Raw genomic sequence first — 10,378 nt, 5'->3', positions numbered from 1 at the left:
TTCCCCGGGTTCCATCTGTCCTCAGGTGTCTGGCCTCTGGGGGATTCTTGGGCCCCAACTGCCTGAGGGTCAGGACCCCTTCTCAGAGCCCCTGGTAGCGTCCGACCGGCTTGCTTCCCCTGGGCCCCCCCACTGGAGGGATCTCCATCTCGTTTGGGAGCGGGCAGAACCCAGATGTTCTCAGGATCTTATTTTCTTCCCAAGTCTTTCTAGAACCACATTTTTTTAAGACCATAATGGTCAAGGTTTTGCATTAAGTTCTCTGCTCTGAGGGGATGGCTGCCCACCCAGCAGGGAGGGTCGGAAAGAAGTGTGTGCACGTGCGTGCATGCCTGTGTGCATGTGCTTCACGTGTGTTAATGCTGCACGTCCTTCCACCCGGTCCCTCTGAACCACTCCTGTTCCACGTGACAGGGGTGTGGCCTCGTTCCTGAGATCTGGATGCCGTGGGCTGGGGCAGGTGTGTGCCAGGCTGTGAACGCGGGCTACCAGCGTGCTGGGCTTCTGCCCCTGCTCTTAGAGCAGCTCTGACCTCACAAACAGAATGCAGGCCCCAAACACAACCCATGTAGGTAACCTAAAACTGTCTCCTAGTCTCATTAAGAAACAGGCGGAATGAATTTTAAGAATATATTTCGTTTAACCCGATAGGTGCCAAATGTCATCATTTCAACATGGAATCAACATAAAAGTTGTTGGTGACATAGCTTAAGTGATTCCGTTTGCATGAAGTCTCTGAAATCTGGCGTGTGTTTTACAACACATCTCAACTCGGACGCTACATTTTAACCAGCAATATTTGACCTGTATTAGATTTCACAAAACTAACAGTTGGAAAAGTAGGTTAGCATACACGAGTTGACCAAACATACTTAAAAGTTTCCCAATAATTGAATCTGATATCAGGTTTTTTTTTTTTTAAATTGAAGTATAGTTGATTTACAATGTTGTGTTGGTTTCTGCTGTACTGCAGTGACTCAGTTATACATATATCTACATTCTTTTTGATATTCTTTTCCATTATGATTTATCCCAGAACATTGACTATAGTTCCCTGTGCTATGCAGTAGGACCTTGTTGTCCATCCATTGATATCAGCTTTTAAATTAAAATTGAATAAAATTAAAAATGTGGTTCCTTTGTCTCACAAGCCACATGTCAAGAGCTCAGGAGCTGCCTGGGTCCAGTGGCTACCGTACCGGACAGAGCTGGTCTGGAATGCTCTCTCCTTCTCCCAGTGCACTCTCTCCTCTTCCTTTACCAGGCTAACCCATCGGCTCTGCCCGTGTGCCCAGGATGGCCCCCCACTGGCTCCTCCAGATGACCCAGCCCTGGCCTTAGGGCTCTGACCACACCACTGAATGGTCACTGGGGCAGATTTGTTTTAAAATAAATGACTGTGACTTAGAGGTACACGGAGACACACCCTTGGGGTCTGGGCCTTGGTCTTAAAATGAGGCTGCTGCAAAACATGTAACTAACAAAGGACTTGTATCCACAATATACAAAGAGTTCTCAACACTCATGAACAAGAAAACAAACAACCTCATAAAAAGTGGGCAGAAGATCTGAACAGACACTTAGCTAAAAACAATATTTGGATGGCACATTGGGACGTGAAAAGGCATTCAACATCATTAGCCATCAGTGAAAGGCAGATGAAGACCAGTAGGGGAGACACACCTGTTAGAACGGTAACCACGAGACAACACGGGTGATGCCAAGAATGCAGGGCCCCCAGACTCACATGGTGCTGGCGGGGAGGCACAGGGGCACAGTCCCTTGGGAAAGTGGTTTGGCAGTTTTTTATAAAGTTATTCCCGCGATCCCATTCCTAGATACTTACCCAAGAGAAATGGACACGTGGGTTCACACAAAAACCTGTGTGAGAATGTTTATGGAGGCTTAATGCATGAGAACCAAACAGTGGAGACCACTGAAACACCCTTCCACTGGTCAATGGATAAGCGTCTATACGGCGGAACACCACTCAGCACAACAGGAATGCACAACAGATGCACATAACAGCGTGGACGGGGCCAGAGTCACAAGGCAACACGCCGCGTGATTCCATCTGTACGCCACTGTGGAAAAGGCAAAACTACAGGGACAGAGCGCCGATCAGTGGTTGCCAAGGCGGGGGGTGGGGGAAGGGTGGACTCCACAGGGTAGGGAGCTTTTGGGGGGGATACGACTGACCTGGATTCTGATGGTGGTGGTCGTTACACAGCTGTATAACACACACATTCATACACACAGCTGTACGCCCCGAAGAGTGAACCTTAGTGTTTGTAGATTAGACCACAATTAAAAATAAAAAGCAAAGAAGCAAGCAACCAAGATGTCCTTCAGTAGGTGAATGGATAAATAAATTGTGGTCCACCCAGACAAGGGAATATTATTCAGCACTGAAAGGAAATGAGCTGTCAAGGCATGAAAAGACATGGAAGAACCTTAAATGCATATTACTAAGTGAAAGAAGCCAATCTGAAAAGGCTACACACTGTATGACTCCAACTATATGACCTTCTGGAAGTGGCAAAACTATGGAGACAGTAAAAAGATCAGTGGTTGTCAGGGGTTTGAGGGACAGATGAACAGGTGCAGCACAGAGCATTTTTAGGGCAGTGAAACTACCCTGTATGATGCTATAATGGTAGATACATGTCATTATACATTTGTCCAAACCCATAGAATGTACAATGGCGAGTGAACCCTAATGTAAACTATGGGTTTAGGGTGACAGTGACGTGTCAATGCAGGTTCACCAGTTGTAGCAGATGCACCCTCTGGTGGGGTGCTGATAGTGGGGGGCTGTACCTGTGAGGGGGGGGTGTACCTGTGAGGGGGGGAGTGTATGGAAAATCTCTGTACCCTCCTCGCAGTTTTGCTGTGGACCTAAACTGCTCTAAAAAATCGAAGTCTGAAAAGAAAACAAACAATAACAAAGAAGCTGTGTGCCCAGCCCAGTTAATATTTATAACACCTTACCAGTCTTGGACATTCACCATGTGTTAAATACTTTACACACATTTATTGAATTTTTACAACAACTTTGCAAGGTGAATATTGTGATCATCCCCATTTTACAGGTGAAGAGACTGAGGCTCAGTGTGTTTAAAACTCGCCCGAGATCATCCGCCTTATGAGGAGTGGAGTCCCAGGTCCCTCCAAAGCCTGTGAGGTCCGCGCCCCACTGCCCTCAGACGTCTTCATTAACTTGCTCATTCAGGCGGCGGGTAATTCTTGAGCTCATAGGGCCTGTGGAACTCTACGCTGGATGCTGGGGGTTCAGTGATGCACCAGAAAGATGCAGTCCCGCCCTCGTGGAGCTTGCAGTCCATCGAGGGGGGACAGATTTCAGGGAACTCATTACAGATGTAATTGTTTGGTTACACATGTCAGTTTGGGTTGTTTGGGAAGCAGAGGCCAAGCAGAGGTGGATGAGGAAGAGACTTATTGGAGGTGATGTCAGTGCAAGATAAAGGGGAGAGGGTGTGAGGACGGGTAGGGAACACCTTCGGACCTTGATGCGGGTCTGATGCCTGTGAACGACAGAGAGGAGGAAGGAGGCTGGGTAGGAAGAGCCTTGGGCTGCAATCAGCTCTGGCAGTGTCTGGGCCTGGCCCCAGGGGGCTCTGCGAGGTGCCGGGTGGGCGGGAATGGCCCCCTCACGCCCCAGGTGCTGTCCCCAGGCCGTCAGCTCACTGTGCTCTCTTGGCGGTTGCCTCCTGGAAGGAGAGCTGAATGGTGCGCCCCTGGGGCCACCTCAGCACTGCAGCATTACTGCTGCGGGGAGGGGGACAGGCTCACGCGTCAGGCTCTCGACCGAGGGCAGAGGGCAGGGAGATGACCGACAGCCAACATATTTTTTTTTTTAGCATCTTTATTGGAGTATAATTGCTTTACAATGGTGTGTTAGTTTCTGCTGTATAACAAAGTGAATCAGCTATACATATACATATATTCCCATATCTCCTCCCTCTTGCGTCTCCCTCCCACCCTCCCTATCCCACCCCTCTAGGTGGTCACAAAGCACCGAGCTGATCAGGTGTCAGAGGGCAGGGACCAGAATATCTCTGAGGGACTGGACCAAAGAGCATCTCGGGAGCAAACTGAGGGTTGGAATCACGGTTTGAGGCGAGGCTGTGACAGTGGCAAGGGCCAGTCTTGAAGAGCCTGAGGGCCATGTTTGGGGGTTTGGTGCTGTCCTCTGATTTGTTCGATTCCAACAGCCGGTCCACCTCAGACCAAGCCTCCCCTGCTGACTTGGCGCGGGTCCCGGTCCCAGACCCCCCAGCCAGCCTTGGGAATGCCTCCCGAGCGCTCTCTGGCATTCCAAGCCTTCCGGCCCATATGGCTGGCCTGACGCTCTAGGATGAGGTCTAAGAACCTTCTCTTCTGGGTGGTTGTCATCATGAAGTAGAGCTCAGAGGCTCATTCTTCTGGAAAAGAAATCCATCCATCTGTTTGCCGTCAGAGTAGGGTGTTCATGCAGTGCCAGATGCCGTTTTGGGTGCCATGGTAACGGCATGCTTTGGTCAAGACTGTCCTGCCCTGCAGACAATTTCTGAAACAAACTAAAAAGTTGCCATGAAAGTGACTGGCCCTTCTGGCTTTGTTCCTGCTCTCCCAGGAAGGTGCCCTGCCGTCCCCTCCACTTCTGTCAGGCTCCTACTCACCCTTTCATACCCAGCCCAAATGTCTCCTCCTTCCCACTTGAGCCGTTGAATATGTCTTTACATGGCGTTCTCCTCTCTGTGTGTCCCAGTTTCCCTCAGGTCATTGGATTGGAGCCCTCGCCACTTCAGTGTGACCTCATCTTAACTAATTACATCTGCAAACAGCTTATTTCCAAATAAGATCATGTGCACAGGTTCCAAGAATTAGTACATCAACCTATCTTTTTTAGGGAGACATAATTCAACCCACAACAGAGGGGGTTATAGCTGTGGGCTGCTGGGGTTCAGTCTCGCTGGTGGTCCTTCACGAGGCTGGTGGAACGTGCCTCAGAACTGTACCCCCGGAGGCGAGGGGCTGAGGTGTTCCCCCACCCGCTCCCACCCTGTGGAGCCGGCTCTGACCAGCCTTGAAGACTTGGTGGGCATCTCTTCTCAACTTTGCCTTCATCAGCAGCATGGTGCTAGCTTGACCTTGGCCACGGGGAGGAGTATTTACACCACAGAAATTGGGGAACCTTACCAATCAGGGTTTTTATTTTTTCCTTCGATTACCAACTCACCACACTGCTCCCGCCCCTCCTTGGTTGGGGGTCTGAGCTAACTCTAGCCCTCTGGCCTGCCCTGGAGTTGGCTGGGCGTGCTCCCCGGCAGAGGGCTCCAGAAGGCATGTGCCTCCAGGTGATCTGGGAGTGGCTTTGGGGGCCAGACTTGGTGGGGGGGACACCTGGCTTCCCAGGGGATTAGCCAGCCCAGGCCTCTCGGAGGCCTGATTTGCCCACGGGCATGAGCAATCAGCTGTTGCTTTCGGAGTCGAGCTGACAGATGTGGCCAAAGGGCAGAGGGTGTTATTAGGAAAGAGAGACTGTGTGATTTACAGCAGTGGTGGCCCGGGACGGCCGGGCCTGTGGACAGTGGGGAGACGGAAGAGAGCCGGCAGGATGCGGCCGGGATGAGGGATCTGCCTTCCATTGAGACGGTGTGCTGGAGTCCGCGCTGGCTGAGATTAAATAGCCCTTGCCCTGTATGCAGAAAGGCAGAAATAAATGAGGCTTTCCTGCAAGCGGGGTGGCAGCGAGTTAATTAGGAACGGGAAAAATACATTTCAAGTCACAAAGAAGCCCAGTGAGCAAGCAAGGAGCCTCTCGGTCCCACCAGGAGTTGCGCCTCTTGCGGAGAGGCTGCGGTCCGGCCCTCCCACTGAAGGATGCGCAGGACCCGGGAGGATGTCAGAGAGGAGGGGAGGGCAGGGGGAGCTGGCGTAGGCAGGAGACCCTTGCTGTGTCCAGCGGGAGGTGACGGTGGCCTGGGCTCGGGGCGGAGGCCACGATGGACAGAGAAGGACTGTTCGTGGCACCCCTGCCCCGTGGCCCTCGTGGCTGGGCCGCTGCCCAGGCTGGCATGGGCTCACCCTGGGTCCCCGTCTGACTCCACGCACTTTGTTCTGCTGTCCTTCCGAGCCGTGAATCCCTGGAGGGCAGGGGTCCTGTCTGGGAATTGCAGCACTCAGGGATGCGAAAGAGGCTCTCCTAAACACTAGTTCTCGAAACAGAAAAATGTGAACTGGGGAGAGAATCACCTTCTACTGACCCCCAGAGTGGAGCATGCAATTCTCTGGGAACTTACTGGCGCTGTAGGAATCATCAGCTGGTTTCACAGAGGCTGTGGGCAGAAGCGGAGGCCCGGCCGGGCCCCGTGGAGCAGAAATGATGACACAGAACCCACAGCATCTCGAAAGAGATGTTGCCTCAGGGCCACACTTCTTGTTTCCTCCCTGCCTGGGGCTTCCAGCTCTGGCCATCCCAATGTCTCCCCTGAGACTCTGCAGCCCCTGAGTCAGCATTCTCCTCCCCCAAGGAGGAGGTCAGAGGCCAGGGAGACTGGCTGGCCGTCCCAGTCCTCGTGGAGGTGCCCAGGGGCTCCCAGCGGGGTGGGCGTGGGGGGCATGAACTGCTGAGCCCTCCTCCTATGGACCCACTTGAACACCTGATGCCCAGATGGGGCTGTGGAAACTTCCAGATGCAGCCAGATGCTCTGTGAGTGGGAATGTGGGTCTTGAGAAACGCTTTATGGTGTTTACCTTTACAGAAGTGTTACGCGCTCGTTGCAACATTCAGATCCTTACAAGGCGGAAAGCGAGCACCGCCCACCTCCCTCCAGTCCTAAACCCAGAGGTGAGCCCTGCTGATGTGTGGCGTCTCCATCCCCAGACCTGTCTGTGCACATGCAAGCCTGCACACTTAGACATATACATGCTTGGGGCACATATAACACATGGTTTCAGAGTTTGCTTCTTCCACATGCCGGTGTATCTTGGACATCTTTGCACGTCAGGACACATGGGGCTCCCTCGCTTACTTCATGAACCTAGAATTCTGTGGGTCCCGTTATTTGTTGCTCTGTGGCCTACTGAATTCTTCTTTTTTGGGCAATTACAAGCAAGGCTGCTTCGGGCACCCGTGGACAAAATTGGTGTGCACTTGGGCTAGTGTTTTGGCAGCGCCGAGGCTGAGTCGGCTCTCTGGGCTTTGGCTCAACAGCGAGCTCTGCTGTTAGCCAGCCCTGGGGTTGAGGCCCAGATCTCCTGGGCAGGTCACGTAACTCTGTGCCTCGGTTTGCTGATCTGAGAAATGGGATTCCACGCCCTCCTTTACAGGATGAAATGGGTGACTGTTCAGCGGGTGTTACCACCCACGTGGGCTGAGCTCTCTGATTTCGGGTCTCTGCCTGGGCGTGGGTGGCTCGGGCCCGGGCCCAGGATTCGGGCCCAGGATCCGGGCCTCCACCAGCGCCTGGCCAGCAGGAGAACAATGCCCGGCTCCAGGAGAGCAGCAGGCCCTTCCCTGGCTGTCAGGGCGTGAAGATTAGATGCAGAATAATGCAGTCCCCCATCAAACCTGCAGCTGTAACTCAGGCCCCAGACTCTGCCAGCGCCATAAATTTGGGCGGAAAGTGCAGCTCTAGCAGTTTGCAAACAAGAGCGGAGGAGGCCAAGTGAATTACGGCGGAAGCGAGGCCCCCTGCCCGGCATTGTTAGCCGGAGCCAGGGATTGATTGCTCACTGGCTTAATGAAATTGAATTTTAATTTATACCCAGCCCACGGTGGCGGTGGGGAGTGCCTGGGCAGAAGTGGGCTCAGCCCTGGGACGGGGGCTCCTTACGGGGTGGGGGCCCCAGCAGCCAAACCCTACAGGAGGGAGTGATGGGCAACCCAGGGTGGCATCTGCTCCCCAAAGTTTCAAAGTCCTGCCAGCGGGGGCCTTTGGGCAAGTTGTGGGACCTCCCTGAGCTTCATGGCCCCGTCTGGTCGTAGCTGCCTGGCTCAGGTGCAAACCTCCCGTGGGCTCAGTGAAGGGAGGTTCCTTATTCCGCCCCTTCGCGGGCACTGGAAGCCCCACGAGGTGCTAGGACCAGGTGGGGATGAGATGTTGGGGGAGGGGAGGGGGAATGATTCGGGGGGCTCTTCGGGGGTCCCCAACTCACCTGTCCCAGGTGTCCAAAGATGACACTTTCAAACCTGCTGCTGCTGGTTGCCACATTAATGCAGTATTTTCCAAAGCCTGACAAGCGTGGGGCGCTCTGGGTGGTGTTGACTTCTCTGCCAAGTGCACACATCGTGCACGTGCTCTCAGGGCCACGTGACAGAGCCCACACTGCTGGGTGAGACTGGCCTGCTTGCAAATCCCAGCTGCATGTTTCCTGCCCTGGGAAAGCACCACCCGCTCTCCCCCTTCCTCGGCTGCAGGTGAGGAGAGCTTCTCCATCCCAGGTGTTTCGAGGGTTCGGCAGGTCGTGTTCCTAAGTGCCTGGCCCACAGTGGAGGCCACGTTCTCAGTGGAGCTTCCCCAGATGCGGCTCAGTTCTCAGCAGATGACACGGTGGGGCTGGCGGGGTGAGTGCCACCAGCACCCACCACTGTGGCCAAGGTAGAATGAGGGTCTTTTTTTGGGCCCAGTGAGAAGGGGCTTCACAGAGCAGTGAGGGCACTTGGGCATCCCAGGAGCAGGGGTTATCCCTGCCAGGGGCAGGGCCAGAGGGCCAGGGCCTTCCCTGAAGCTGGACCGAGGGGCAGAGTGGAGGGGCGAGGAGGGGCTGAGGCCTCCCTCGACTGGCCTGGGGGGCCGGGAGCGACACCTGGAATTTCCTCTGCCCCTCCCACTGTGAGGCCCCGCCAGGCACCTGGATGTCCGTCTGGGCCCTGCCAGTGGCTTCTGGTGTGACCCCGGGCAAGCTGCCTCAGCTGCAGGCCACAGGCCTCCTGTTAGTAAGGCAGGGAGGTGGCCTGGCTCCTGAGGGTCTGTGGACTCTTCCCTACCCTGTGCCCTGACTGTCGTCCACCCAGGCACCCACGGGGCCTCTGGGCCGGTCCTGCTCCCAGCCCCGCCGGCAGGTACCAGGGGCCAGTGGAGGGGCCAGGAGGCAGTGCTGCCTCCGTCACTAAGCTGGGACGAGCTGATTAGGCTGATGAGCCACATGTAAATCACCGGCTTCAGGTGGAAACTCTTTTCTGCTGGCTGGATCTGTCATGTCAAGTAAAGCCATCGGTTTAGACACAGGGTGTGTGCACGGCAGAGGAGTGGGGGAAAAGGGGGAACCCCAGACTGTCTGTGTTGAGGCACCTTTAGAAGATGTGGCACATATATACAATGGAATATTACTCAGCCATAAAGAGGAACGAAATTGTGCCATTTGCAGAGACGTGGACGGACCTAGAGTCTGTCATACAGAGTGAAGTAAGTCAGAAAGAGAAAAACAAATAGCATATGCTAACACATATATGTGGAATCTAGAAAAATGGTAGAGGTGAACCTATCTGCAGGGCAGGAATAGAGACACAGATGTAGAGAACGGACATGTGGACATGACGGGGAAAGGGGAGGGTGGGATGAATTGGGAGATTAGGATTGACATATATACACTACCATGTGTAAACTAGATAGCTAGTGGGAACCTGCAGTATAGCCCAGGGAGCTCAGCTTGGGGCTCTGCGATGACCTAGATGGGTGGGATGGAGGGGGTGAGAGGGAGTTCCAAGAGGGTGGGGATATATATATGCATATAGCTGATTCACTTCGTTGTACAGCAGAAACTAACACAACATTGTAAAGCAACTATACTCCAATACAAAAAAAAAAAATATTAGAAAACAGCTCCCACCTTTGATTTTACAGATGGAGACACACAGGCCCAGAGAGGGACAGGTGCTTGCCTGAGGTCACACAGCAAGTGAGCGAGAGAGTTGGGACCAGCCTGGGCCACCTTGGCATGGACCTGGGTGTGGCGTCATCAGGCCTGTGGGCCCCATGGAATGAGGGGGATGGAAAAAAGGCAGGTTGTTCCTGTGTTACCGGGCAGAAAGGAGGCCGAGTGTCCCGACATCCCTTTCTGGTCCAGAGTTCAAATTCCACCCCTACAATTTTTGGTGCCTGGACAGTTCCTTCAGATACAGAAAAAGATGCCCATCCTCTGGGCGGCCACAGCCAGTGTGGCCTGGTGAGTGGGCACAGGCAGACAGTCAGCCCCACTTGGACCCTGGCTGGGTGCAAAAGGCCTTGATCTGCACCGACGTACCATCCTGACCCCAGCTGCGTCTTTCTTTAAGTCAAGTCACCTTTTTTTCAATATACACAAACTGATGATAAAAGAAAACTATACATTGCCATGATTTATGGGAAACCAGCATTGTTTGCCCAAATAG

This window comes from Balaenoptera physalus (genome assembly GCF_965194825.1).
Source record: "Balaenoptera physalus genome assembly, chromosome: 16".
NCBI lineage: Eukaryota > Metazoa > Chordata > Mammalia > Artiodactyla > Balaenopteridae > Balaenoptera > Balaenoptera physalus.
The sequence above is the reverse complement of the archived record's forward strand: the minus strand, read 5'-3'. Positions refer to the sequence as shown.